The sequence below is a fragment of the Pan troglodytes genome, chromosome 11 (genome assembly GCF_028858775.2).
Source record: "Pan troglodytes isolate AG18354 chromosome 11, NHGRI_mPanTro3-v2.0_pri, whole genome shotgun sequence".
NCBI lineage: Eukaryota > Metazoa > Chordata > Mammalia > Primates > Hominidae > Pan > Pan troglodytes.
In genome coordinates, this window is record NC_072409.2 from 38,025,919 (window position 1) to 38,037,993 (window position 12,075).

General features: G+C 42.7%; 1 protein-coding gene across 3 annotated transcripts in view; it reads right to left on the reverse strand.

Annotated features, from left to right (window-relative positions):
- Positions 1–3,739: 3,739 nt before the first annotated feature.
- LOC134807728 (major facilitator superfamily domain-containing 14C-like) overlaps positions 3,740–12,075 on the reverse strand; it is a 132,489-nt gene continuing 124,153 nt past the window's right edge. The window contains exons 3-6 of one of the 3 annotated variants that reach the window (XR_010148892.1): positions 9,529–9,815; positions 8,648–8,775; positions 7,076–7,173; positions 3,740–5,388 (exon numbers count right to left, since the gene is read on the reverse strand). The gene's annotated coding sequence lies outside the window, so the exon portion shown is untranslated. The remainder of the gene's footprint in view (positions 5,389–7,075; positions 7,174–8,647; positions 8,776–9,528; positions 9,816–12,075) is intronic. The other 2 variants (XR_010148891.1, XR_010148888.1) reach the window with 2 other exon arrangements.

Here is a 12,075-nt window from a genome sequence, read left to right on the forward strand (position 1 = left end):
GACTCAGATCCAAGTTTCAGAATATTTACATTCTTTTCCAGGATGATAGGAAATGTTGGAGATAAATGTGATGTAAATGGAAGATTAGAAGCATAGAAAGTAAATGTCACTGGTGGGGTTGGTGGCTCACGCCTGTAATCCCAGCACTTTGGGAGGCTGAGGTGGGTGGATCACCTGAGGTCAGGAGTTCGAGACCAGCTTGGCCAACATGGTGAAACCCCATCTCTACTAAAAATACAAACATTAGCTGGGTTAGTGCACGGCTGTAATCCCAGCTACTAGGGAAGCTGAGACAGAAGAATTGCTTGAACCCAGGGGGTGGAGGTTTCAGTGAGCTGAGATCGCGCCATTGCACTCCAGCCTGAGCGACACAGCGAGACTCAGTCGGAAAAAAAAAAAAAAAAAAAAGAAAGAAAGAAAAAGAAAATAAATGTCACCAACTTCAAAGAGAAAGAAAACACTATTTGCTGGAGTAGCAGAGGAAGGCTTTCTTGAAGAACTAAAGTTTGAACATGAACCTGAAGGATAGGTAGCTCTTAGATGTGGCACAGAAGGTGAGAGGTATTCTAGGCAAAGGGGTTAGCAAAGAGGAACATCATATTATGACACTAAAGAAAGGATTAGTAAGAAATGAGTTCATTGAATAGGTGAATTAAAACCAAATAATATTATTTTTTAGACAGCTGGGACTCATAAAGTTTTTTTGTAGAAAACGCTGACTTCTACAAAACAGTGTTTATTTTTTGTTTATTTATTTATTTATTTATTTTTATTTATTTATTTTGTTGAGACAGAGTCTCACTTTGTCGCCCAGGCTGGAGTGCAGTGGCGCCATCTCGGCTCACTGCAAGCTCCGCCTCCCAGGTTCACGCCATTCTCCAGCCTCAGCCTCCCAAGTAGCTGGGACTACAGGTGCCCGCCACCATGTCTGGCTAATTTTTTTGTATTTTTAGTAGAAACGGGGTTTCACTGTGTTAGCCAAGACGGTCTCGATCTCCTGACCTCGTGATATATACATATATATATATTCAGCCTTTGATATCTGCGGGTTCTGCATCCTCAGAGTCAATCAACCTCAGATTAAAAATATTTAAAAATAAATAAATAAAAACAATACAACAATAAAAAAGTAAATTTTAAAACAATACAGTATACAACTATTTACATAGCTTTATCTTCTATGAGGTATTATAAATAACTTAGAGATGATTTAAAGTACACAGGATGATGCTAGTAGATTATATGCAAATATTTTGTATGAGGGATTTAAGCATCTAAGGATTTTGGTATCTGCAAGGCCTGAAACCAATTCCCAAGGATATCAAGGAACAATAATATAATATAATTTGTATTTACCCTTATGTGAGCAGAAGTGATGTGCACCTCCTCCGGCAGATCTTGCCCATAAAAATGTCCCTCTAGTGATTCTTCATATTATTTGTCCTTCCAACATCTTGATACAGAGGAGCTCAAAGGCCATATTTTATGTGGCTTTTCTGGTTGATTGTTGCTAGTGTATAGAATAATTACTACTTCAAATAGGTTATATGTGTACATGGACAAAATTTCAAACAATATTAAAGGACACTGTAGTCAGCACTATTCATGCCCGTCCAGATCCTCTTTACCAGGCCAGTACACACATTCCTAGGTGCTAAATGTTGTCCTCTAATGATATAGGAGTTAAGAAGAAATTATTTAGGCACATAGTGAGGGTAAGGAAGTCCTCCGTAAGGTTTTCTTTTTAATGAAAAGCAGCCCCAAAGTCATTTTCTTTTCTAACAAACAGCAGTCTGTAAAATTGAGCAGCAGACATAGACAAGCAAGCTGGAAGCTTGCATGGGTGAATGCTGGCAGTTGTGCCCATAGAAAAAGGCTACCTGGGACTAGGCATGTTCAAAATGGTGGCTCCATGTTCCCTTCTCTTTGCCAGCCACGTGTACAGTAAGGAGCAGACAACATGGTGTCCGGCCAAATGGAAGGCCCATTTGCATAATAAGATGAGGGTGGAGTGGCCAGCCTTCCCCAAGCACTGTGTAAATGTCACACCTGGTCTAACCAATCTGTGGGCCCTATGTAAATCAGACACCACCTCCTCAAGCCTGTCTATAAAATCTGGTGCACCCTGCCATGGGCCAGAATTCCCATTGGGGGATCCCTCTCTCTCGCAAAAGAGAGAGCTGTTCTCCTTTCTCTTTCCTTTGCCAATTAAACCTCCACTCCTAAAGTCACTCCTTGTGTGTCCATGTCCTTAATCTTGGTGTGAGATGACAAATCTCAGGTATTTACTCCAGACAATGACACCGCTTCACTAAAGACATAAAGCTACACCCTCCTTTAGAGATTTGCTCTGGCCAAACTTACCCCTCACCCCAAGAGGGCACTCACTGCCAGTGATTCACCCAACGTAGGGGTAGAAAGGCCAGCTAGTTTGTCTCAAGTAGAAACCAACTCTTTGTGGCAATTTGTGCTCCTGCTTTTACAGTATGACCAGGTTGAAGTAACACTCTGAGACAATATCCTTGCTTAGCAACTTCTACTTTATTCAGTTTTCCTTACTCCCTGTCTCCTGAAAGCATTTCCTCAATAAACCACATGCATGCTATTTCCTGTCTCAGGCGGTACTTCTACAGAATTTGACCTAAACCTTTACATTGTGAAATGGGATTGTCAGTAAGGGAAGTAAAAGTAACTCTTCCCAACTTGCAATGTCTCCCTAAGAGACATTACAAAAAGAAAGGGAAAAGACTGACACCTTCATATATGCTATACGAAACTGCACATTTTAGTGTACTGCTAGACATAGTGTGCAGACTTCCTCTTGCATGCCAACTGTTGACTATTATATGTTGTGCTGAGAAGGATTCTGAGACCCAGCCTGGGCTCAGTGAGCAAGAGTGCTGATGGAGACGGGATACTTGCTTCAGGCAGGAGATAGAGGTGTGCAGGAGGAGGTGTAGTGAAGGATAATTTCAGCATAATTTTGCTGTTGAAACAAACCTTTCTATTTTCTTAACATTTCAGGCATATTTTTGGTGCCAAACACAAGGTGGTAAATTCCTCAGTAACTCAATTTCAAAACAACTGTGGATGTGACATTTCCAAGGCACTACACTGTAGTGGTTAAGAACAGAATTCCATCCCAGGCCACAGGCTCAAAGTTAAATGGCCTGGGTTGGAATTCTGGCTCCTCCATTTACAAACTATATGACCTTGAACAAGTTACTTAATCTCAATTTCTAGGTCCATAAAACTACAATAGTAGTATAAAGGTTCACTATAGAATTTTTATAAGAATGAAATAAGTTGATTCATGTAAAGGTAGAACAGTGCTTGGTACATGTTAATTATTTGATGACTGTAAGCTTTTATCATTTTCATTTAATGATTTCACAATAGTAGAGTCTTGGCCAATGAGTGATTATTCCTTACTTAAAAAGTTTATTTATCATCACATAACTGGTTATTCATGTTAATTTAAGAAAAAGTCCTTTGTACTGTAGAATTATAAGTTTTAGGTGATGAAATACAACTACTTAAACTTTTAAGTGAATATTTAATAAGGCTGGTGATTGACCTGATTATCCGTGATTCATCAGGTTACGGTTTGGGGGACTTAATTCCTTCTGGCAATTACAAATGCTAATCACCTTAGGGAAGACAGTAAAAGAGGAAATCAAACTGAGAGATTTAAAATTAGAGGTTGAAACTCTTGGAAATATTGATTAGAAGAAATAACTTTTTTTTTTTTTTAGTATTTATTGATCATTCTTGGGTGTTTCTCGGCAAGGGGGATGTGGCAGGGTCATAGGATAATAGTGGAGAGAAGGTCAGCAGATAAACACGTGAACAAAGGTCTCTGGTTTTCCTAGGCAGAGGTCCCTGCGGCCTTCTGCAGTGTTTGTGTCCCTGGGTACTTGAGATTAGGGAGTGGTGATGACTCTTAAGGAGCATGCTGCCTTCAAGCATCTGTTTAACAAAGCACATCTTGCACCACCCTTAATCCATTTAACCCTGAGTTGACACAGCACATGTTTCAGAGAGCACGGGGTTGGGGGTAAGGTTATAGATTAACAGCATCCCAAGGCAGAAGAATTTTTCTTAGTACAGAACAAAATGGAGTCTCCTATGTCTACTTCTTTCTACACAGACACAGTAACAATCTGATCTCTCTTTCTTTTCCCCACATTTCCCCCTTTATTTTTCAACAAAACCACCATCGTCATCATGGCCCGTTCTCGATGGTCGCTGTCTCTTCGGAGCTGTTGGGTACACCTCCCAGATGGGGCGGCCAGGCAGAGGCACTCCTCACTTCCCAGATGGGGCAGCCGGGCAGAGGTGCTCCTCACATCCCAGACAATGGGCGGCCGGGCAGAGACGCTCCTCACCTCCCAGACGAAGGGCGGCTGGGCAGAGGTGCTCCTCACTTCCCAGACGGGGCAGCTGGGCAGAGGTGTTCCTCACATCCCAGATGATGAGCAGCCGGGCAGAGATGCTCCTCACCTCCCAGACGGGGCGGCCGGGCAGAGGCGCTCCCCACCTCCCAGATGGGGAGGCCAGGCAGAGGCGCTCCTCACATCCCAGATGGGGCGGCCGGGCAGAGGCACTCCCCACTTCCCAGATGCGGTGGCGGCCGGGCAGAGGCGCTCCTCACTTCCCAGATGGGGCAGCCGGGCAGAGGCATTCCTCACTTCCCAGATGGCGTGGCAGCCGGGAAGAGGCGCTCCTCACATCCCAGACGGGGCGGCCGGGCAGAGGTGCTCCTCACTTCCCAGACGATGGGCGGGTGGGCAGGGGCGCTCCTCACTTCCCATACTGGGCAGCCGGGCAGAGGCGCTCCTCACCTCCCATACAGGGTGGCCGGGCAGAGATGCTCCTCACCTCCCAGACGGGGTGGCCGGGCAGAGGCGCTCCTCACTTCCCAGATGGGGCGGCCGGGCAAAGGTGCTCCTCACATCCTAGATGATGGGCGGCCAGGCAGAGACGCTGCTCACTTCCTAGACGGGGTGGCGGGTGGGCAGAGGCTGTAATCTTAGCACTTTGGGAGGCCAAGGCAGGCGGCTGGGAGGTGGAGGTTGTAGCAAGCCGAGATCACGCCACTGCACTCCAGCCTGGGCAACATTGAGCATTGAGTGAGCGAGACTCCGTCTGCAATCCCAGCACCTCGGGAGGCCGAGGTGGGCAGATCACCTGAGGCCAGGAGCTGGAGATCAGCCCGGTCAACACGGTGAAACCCCGTCTCCACCAAAAATACAAAAACCAGTCAGGAGTGGCGGCGCATGCCTGGAATGTCAGGCCGAGGCAGGAGAATCACCAGAACCTGAGGCAGGGAGGTTGCAGCGAGCTGAGATCATGGCAGTACAGTCCAGGCTTGGCAAGAGAGGGAGACTGGAGGGAGAGGGAGGGGGAGGGGGATGGGGAGGGGGAGGGAGAGATAACTTTTTAATGGAAGTTCTTTTTCACCTTTGAAAGTCATTTCCAATGTTGATTTACTTATTTCACTATTTTTGATGCCAGTTGAACAACATCTACTCATCAAAAAGTATTTTTTAAATGCTTTCATATCTGGTATTGGTATGATTGCTTTGTGAATAGCAAAAGCATGTAATTTAAGGATAGATATACACTATTTTGTGGACATGTTTGCACAGTGTGCAAGCTACTTGAAATAATGGTAACAAAGTTAGGTTAACGGGGTTTCTACATGAAAAATTAAATTTTATGGTTCCCAAGAGAAACCAGAAAGAATTTGGACTGCTGCTGTCTTAGACATGTGCTAATGTGGCTGTTATTAGTCTGAGGTAGAAGATACTGAGGTACTGGATGAATGGTTTGCATTTAGCAGTGATTGTTTTCAAGCTATGTTTAAAATTTCATTATGGGCCAGGCGCGGTGGCTCACGTCTGTAATCCCAGCACTTTGGGAGGCCAAGGCGGGTGGATCACAAGGTCAGGAGATCGAGACCATCCTGGCTAACACAGTGAAACCCCGTCTCTACTAAAAATACAAAAAAATTAGCCGGGTGTGGTGGCGGGCGCCTGTAGTCCCAGCTACTCGGGAGGCTGAGGCAGGAGAATGGCGTGAACCCGGGAGGTGGAGCTTGCAGTGAGCCGAGATGGTGCCACTGCACTCCAGTCTTGGCGACAGAGCAAGACTCCGTCTCAAAAAAAAAAAAAATCCATTATGGTGAATATTTAATTGTAACAAAAAATAGGCTACATTTGCATTAGCCTACCCTAGATGATACCTAATTGGCACACAAATTCCATAGGAAGGCAATATTCCTACTCATTAACTTTCTTTATTTCTTTTTTTCTTTGAGACAGAGTCTCACTTTGTCGCCCAGGCTGGAGTGCAGTGGCGCGATCTAAGCTCACTGCAGCCTCTGCCTCCCAGGCTCAAGCAATCCTCCCACCTTAGCTTCCCCAGTAGCTGGGACTACAGGTGCGCACCAAGACGCCTGGCTAATTTTTGTAGTTTTTTTTCTTTTTTTTGGTTAGAGATGGGGTTTTGCCATGTTGGCCAGACTGGTCTCAAACTCCTGACCTCAGGTGATTTGTCCATCTTGGCCTCCCAATGCGCTGGGATTACAGACATGAGCCACCACGCCTGGCCTCCTACTCATTAACTTTCTACAAGAATCCTGTGATGAAATAATTACACAAATTTCAAGTAAGAGTTTATAGAACCATACACATAAAAGGTAACCATGTGAGATGATGAATATGTTAATTTGCTTGATTGTAGTATTCATTTCACTATGTATGTATGTTTCAAAATTACATGATACACCTTAAATATATACAACTTAAAAAAGTTAATAGATAAATATATTGTGCTAGGGGTCAGTGTGGGTTCAGAAAAACAGTCACAGAAAAATCTAGTTGTATAACGTATTTTAAAAATATTTTGGGGGCAGGGCGTGGTGACTCATGCCTGTAATACCAGCACTTTGGGAGGCCAAGGTGGGGGATCACTTGAGCCCAGGAGTTTTGACACCAGCCTTGGCAACATAGCAAAACCCTATCTGTACACATAAAAAATAAAAAACTTACCCAGGCACGGTGGCACGTACCTATAGTCCCAGCTACTCAGGAGGCTGAGGTAAGAGGATTGCTTGAGCCCAGGAGGTATAAGTTGCAGTGAGCTATGATCATGCCACTGTACTCCAGCCTGGGCAATAGAGTGAGATTCTGTTTCAATATGCATTTCTGCTATAATCATTATTATTTTCACATGTACCATAATTGACTTTAAAAGGAATATAAGTACATTCTACCTTAACGAAAGATAGTCTAAATGGTCTCATATATTGGTTGTGTTAGTTATAACAATATCTGTAAAGTTGTAAGTAGCTAAATATCATAAAATTGATGAGCAAATTTAATTTCACTTAATAAACATATAATAAATAGATATATTTTCCTATACCAAACAAGGAAACAAGCATTATAATAGAAAGGTTAAGCATTATGTAACAAACAACCCTTGATATTAAAGTAGACTCTCACACAGTTTGGCACAAAGTAAGCTCTTGGCAAATGTCAATTTCCTTCCTCTTCTCTCCTCTATATTAATATATTGACTTTCTCTTATTAAATGTGATATATTTTTGGTTTCTCTAAAGAAACAAAATTTCAGAAGCATTGATCACACATATGATTACCACCCAGTCTCCCAACTCTCCTGGATGATGTAGGCTGAAGGGAACACAATTTAACGCCTAGGAAGGATGGGAAAGTGAACTATGGTGTAATAGGTACAGGCAATTGTCTCAACCAAGCCTCAGACAAATTGCAGGCAGATCAGGGATTTAAACCTTTCTTCATAATGTAATCTTACTATTTCAAACTACAGATGCTCCTTGACTTATGATGGAGTTACATCCCAATAAACTAATTGTAAATTGAAAACATCATAAGTTGAAAATATGTTTAATATACCTAACATACCAAACATTATAGCTTAACCTAGCCTACGTTAAACGTGCTCAGAAAACTTTCAGCACAGTATTCAATAAATTGCATAAGATTGCCAAAGTCAAATAAAATAGAGAGACTAATTTTAAAATGTTTTATTTGGGACACAAGAATTGCAATTCAGGGCATAAATACCGGCATGGTGGTTTTGGGTATGTATGAAGAACAAAGGGAAGGTTGGAGGTTTTAAAAAAGGAGAAATGTTATGTATTACTTTGAAAGAAAATTCATAGGCACTAATAAAGTTTTGAGGAGCTGACAGGTTCTGATTGGTGAGTGACAGCAGTGGGTAAAAGAAGTCTAGAGTCAAGTAGGTTGTTTCCTACTGGAGGTTTACTGGAGGTAAACCATTCAGGCTTTAGCATTTGAAAGTGTGAGGCTAGACACCACCTGTTCATGCAGATTCAGGAAAACATTAGCAGTTCAACCACCAGGTCTCTTGGGAAGCTGAGTTCAGGCATATCCCCTTCCACCTGGCGGACAGGGAACCAACTGTTCATAGGCAGGCAACACAAAAAGTGTTCTCAGGTCATTTATTGGACAATCCTGCTTGTTCTCCAAAGTCCACTCCTTCACTTACAGAAAGTTCTGCATGTTTTTTTCCATCAGAGGAAATAACCTATTCATGTCTGAAATAGGAAGAGAGAGATGCTCATTTGCCTTCCTACCTCCCACCCACTTCCTGGGTTGGATATGGTCATGTCAAGTTAATTGGCATCTGTTCTCCTTCACAAGGATGAGCCACACTGTTGGTCAGTCACATTCTGCCTAGTTGAAGCCATGAGAGTGAAAGTGTCTAGATAAAAAAAGGAGAATGCATTTAAGGACAGGACCTTGAGGAGCCCCTATGTTTAGAAGGGCATGGAATAAGAATAAGCTGATGGAAAAAAACAACAACACAGAAAGAATGGAAGGTATTAGAGCCAGCATGTAAAAAGCTACAGGGTGGGTGGGGTGATCAACAGTGTCGTATGCTATAGAGAGGAGACAACTATAAAGACCAAGAAAAGGCCAGATTGGATTTGCTGGTTTTAGGCCTCTAATAAATTTGGAAAGAGAAGTTTTAGTTAACCGGTGGGAATAAAGTCTCCTTGCAGAAAATCTTGTAGTAAGCTACAGAAGTGTCAAGATTTTAAGAAATTTGAAGGTAAAGTAGTCATGTTGAGTGTATTTTATAAATTTGTTCATATCTTTTCTTCTCCTACCCCCACCAATCCCATCACAGGTTTTCATCATCTTTCTTTTTTTTGAGACGGAGTCTCACTCTGTCACCCAGGCTGGAATGCAATGGCGTGATCTTGGCTCACTGCAACCTCCACCTCCTGGGTTCAAGTGATTCTCCTGCCTCAGCCTCCCAAGTAGTGGGACTACAGGCACACACAACCATGCCCAACTAATCTTTTATATTTTTAGTAGAGACGGGTTTCATCATATTGGTCAGGCTGGTCTCGAACTCCTGACCTCAGGTGATCCACCCACCTCAGCCTTCCAAAGTGCTGGGATTACAGGCGTGAGCCACTGTGCCTGGCCAGTATTCATCATCTCTTACCTGGTTTATTAAAATAGTCCTGTTTCTAGTGTCACTCTCTGACTCCCACCCCATGTTAATAACGGTGGCTATGTTGATAGAAAAAATAAACCTCCAAAAGTCAGCATCTTAAAGAACAATAAATTCATTTCTCATCTCATCCAGAGTAAGTTTCTAGGTCAGCAGGTGGCTTTTCTCCATGTAATGATTCACAGATCCAAACTCCTTCCATCTTAGGCCTTTGTCATTTGCAAGGGCATTCGTCTCATTTGCATGATTGAGGCAGGGTCACCATTGCCAAAATTCAGCTGGTGGAAAGGGAAAACAGGAAAAGGGTCAGCCTGGTCTTAAGGTGCTGGTGTGGAAGTGGTGTGCATCACTTCCATCACTTCCATCTTACATTCCGTTGGCTAGAACATGCTCACATGGCCACACCCAACTTAAGAGGACGCTGGGAAATGTCAGCTAGCTATATGCTCAGGAAGGAAAGGAGGCTGCATTTGGATAGACATCTCTCAGTCTCTGCCATCCTCTCTGGGCCTTATTCATCCTCCACACTGCTGAAAAACTAGCTACCTGATCATGTCATTTCCCTGTTAAAAAAAGAACAAAATTCAGTGGTTTCTATAACTGAACAACAAACAATTATTGAGCATCTACTGTGTGCTGAACACTGTAGATACAATGGAAACAAAAAGAAAGATTCTGCATTTGTCCACTTGAAGCTTATAGAGGAGCTGGAATTCTGGGAATCATATGTAATTCCTCATTGTCTCTCACCCCTATACCCAAGCCATCATAAAGACCTGTGAATTTTCCTTTCATTCACAGTACTACTCTGGACCGGGCACGGTGGCTCACGCCTGTAATCCCAGCAATTTGGGAAGCAGAGGCGGGTGGATCACCTGAGGTTAGGAGTTCGAGACCAGCCTGGCCAACATGGAAAAACCCCATCTCTACTAAAAATTAAAAATCAGCTGCATGTGGTGGCACGCACCTGTAATCCCAGCTACTCAGGAGGCTGAGGTAGCAGCATCACTTGAACCCGGGAGGCAGAGGTTGCTGTGAGCTAAGATCACACCACTGCACTCCAGCCGGGAGACAGAGCGAGACTTCATCTCAAAAAAAAAAAAAAAAAAAAAAAAAAAAGTACTACTCTGTACCCCTCCTCCCTGTTCCCCCCAAGTGTGGCCACCCTAGATATTTCTTTAAAATCCTAAATTGCATAGCTTTTACATAACCAGAAGTTTAGAAGATGTTATCAAATAACCCATGAATGTGCAGTGTGTGGGGGGAAATGGAGCATTTAAACTAGTTTGTTGGTATTATCTATTTTTATATTTATTCTCATTCAGCTCCTGCTTGAAGCTGTGTGGGAAACCTTTTCTGTAAATGCTATCTGATCCCTTTTCTTTCATGTAGTGGCTAAGTTCATTATCTGTGCTTGGTGGTCCATGAGATTTCCCTCTTTATCCTCAAAACAAACTCCCTGTAGCTTCAGTTGCTTGAATGGCTTTCTACTCCTAGTCACCAATATATCCCTCAGTAAAACAGTAATTTTATTTTTGAAAAGCATATTTAACATCTAATGTGGGCATCGTATAGTATTACATATTTTGGGGTGCCCATAGCATCCTTCGTGGAAAATGCTTTGGCAGTGGCTGGTGCCTGGTTTGGAAAAGAGCAAGATATCTGTATTATTTCCCTATTGCTGGTGTAACAAGATATCACAAACATAGTGGCTTAAAGCAATACCCATTTATTCTCTCACAGTTGTGTAGGTCACAAGTCTGAAACTATGTTAAAAAGTTTGCTTAAGTACATAATAATAATAAATTCCAATTAACATGATTTGTTCTAGTTATGAGATTGATTTGCAAACTCAGTCTGCAGTAAGGAAGACAAGATAGCATTGTAAGTGAAAAGACCCCAAACCCAGCAATATCACTTACTAGTTGTGTGGCCTTGATTAAGTTACTTAACCTCTCTTAGCCATGTATCATATATTGCTGTATAATAATAATGCCTAAATCATAGAATCATTATAAGAATATATGAAAGTACATGTAGCAAAGTATATGTAAAAACTGTTGGCATAAACTAAATGATCAATAAACACTAAATAAGTAAATTTAAACATAAATGAGATGGGCCGGGCGCGGTGGCTCATGCCTGTAATCCCAGCACTTTGGGAGGCCGAGGCGGGTGGATCACCTGAGGTCAGGAGTTTGAGACCAGCCTGGCCAACACAGTGAAACCCCATCTCTATTATAAATACAAAAAAGTAGCCGGGTGTGGTGATGCATGCCTGTAGTCCCAGCTACTCGGGAGGCTGAGGCAGGAGAATCACTTGAACCCAGGAGGCAGAGGTAGCCATGAGCCGAGATCACGCCACTGCACTCCAGCCCAGGCAACAGTGTGAGATTCTGTCTCAAAAAAAAAAAAAATTAATTTTGCCTATTTGTTAAATTCACATAAATGGAAAAATAAAGTATGTATTCTTTAGTATGTGGCTTCTTTTGATCAAAATCATGTCTGTGATATTTTTCCACATTGTTGTGTGTTTCA